Genomic DNA, 1,833 nt, shown 5'->3' on the forward strand with positions numbered 1-1,833 from the left:
TTGTCCTGCATGGACAAGATCACTGAGACGTTAGGAGCCACTGGCAGTGATTTGAAATCTGGTGACTTCAACTGTTGGAAAATGCGTGTGTGCACGTGTAGGTGTCGGTGGGTGCATGAGCTGTTTCACAATCAGACGCTGTGCCCGGCACATCAGGCTTCAAACTGTGCATCTTGTTTTTGCTTAGAGCAGCTTGTCCATCCAGGCGAAAGCTCAGTTAGATGCCAAGCCAGGCTGCAGGTACTGAGGGGACGGGAAGGAGCAGCCGTGGGCAAGCAGCAAGCGTTCAACCCAGACCATCTGCTGCTGTTGGATTAATCTCTAACCTGTGCTCTCAGCTGGCCAAGGGGAACTTGTTAGGCTGAATTTATTTCTCTAGCTTCGGGTTACAGCCTGGCACATTAAAATAAACCAGCACTGATTTTGGGTTGACTTAAAAAGCTGGGCTGTAGATTAGAGATGGAGGATAAATCATAGAAGGAGCTGTATGGTATCACCAGTGTGAGGAGAAGGAGACAACCCCATGCAACTAACAGCTTGAGCACGGCCAGGGCACCTCCCCGAGAAAAAGGAAAGGATGGGGAGCCCCAAGGTGAAGGGGTGGCTAAAAAGAGGCTTGGACTCATGAGCAAAGGCACTCTCCTGCTCTGGGATCAAATGTGTGCTATGAAGAAGTAAATTTGAACCATTGTTTCTCTTGTTACCATTGTTTCTTGTTACCATTGTTTTTCTTGTTTTCTCTTGCAAACCATCCTCTGCCAGAGGAGTAGCAGTCCTGAAAACTTGGAAGTATTGTGGAGGAAGGAGAAGCTTTTTTTTTAAAAAATCCCTTTTTAACAACATTAAATTAAAAAAAAAGATCAGATATTTTCACTGCCAGTGAAAGGTGAGGACAGAAACGGGAGAAACGTCTGGAGAAAAGAAAAGCTTTCTCCTAGCTTTGTTGAATGCTGGAGCAGGAGCAGATGGATGAAAAGCACTAATAAGAAAAAGTAAGTTTGAGGAGTGGACTTGAAAGCTGACTTCTTGCTTATCTGATTCCTCTGCAAACCGGGCTGGCAGTCTCACAGGATAGTTTCAGGTAGCATCTGACCGAATCTCCCAACTCATCCGCGTGTGGGTTTTGGGTGTGTTTGAGCTAAGCTAAACTTGCCGGTCATTTAAAGTTTGCTTGTACATACACAGAGGAGAGCTGGGCTGGTTGGACTGTGTGTTACAAAGCCTCTTTCTAGGAAAGAAGCTTTGCGCAACAGAAGGGAAAATAGGTCGTTGTCAAGGTTTAGGGCATTTGCAAAAGAAAGTAGACAAGTGGTGCGGCGTGCCTGGGTGAGATGGGAGGTCAGCTCCATGCCAAGCAGGATCTGTCCCCTGCTCGAGACAAGGTTGTACTTGCAGGAGGGTTTGGCTCTTCCTGGGAGGAAAGTCAGCCTTATGGCAGCGGGACTTGGATCGTTACCCTGCCCTGATTCTCCGCGTGATCCCTGGCAAATCATTTAATCCTAGTGCCCGGACTGGGTACAGGGAGGAATCACCGCCCCGTGACACTCAAGGCTTTGGATGCCAAGCTCTGTGGGGCACAGTTTGCACCTGAGCATGATGCATCCAGAGCAAACGGGGCCGTTGGCATCGCTGTGGAGCTGCTGATAAGAGTGGGGGGGCTAACGGGGACGGGAGGCTGGTGCTGGAGCAGTTGCACCAGCCATGGCCATGGCAGACCCAGAGCAGAGCCTGTCCCAGAGAGACTCAGATGCAGAAAGAAAACAAAAACAAGGCAAAAAAGAACAACCAACCGCAGAAGCACCACAGGTCCCTAAAAACGCCCTCAGGCATTCG

The sequence above is a fragment of the Aptenodytes patagonicus genome, chromosome 2 (genome assembly GCF_965638725.1).
Source record: "Aptenodytes patagonicus chromosome 2, bAptPat1.pri.cur, whole genome shotgun sequence".
Classification (NCBI taxonomy): Eukaryota; Metazoa; Chordata; class Aves; order Sphenisciformes; family Spheniscidae; genus Aptenodytes; species Aptenodytes patagonicus.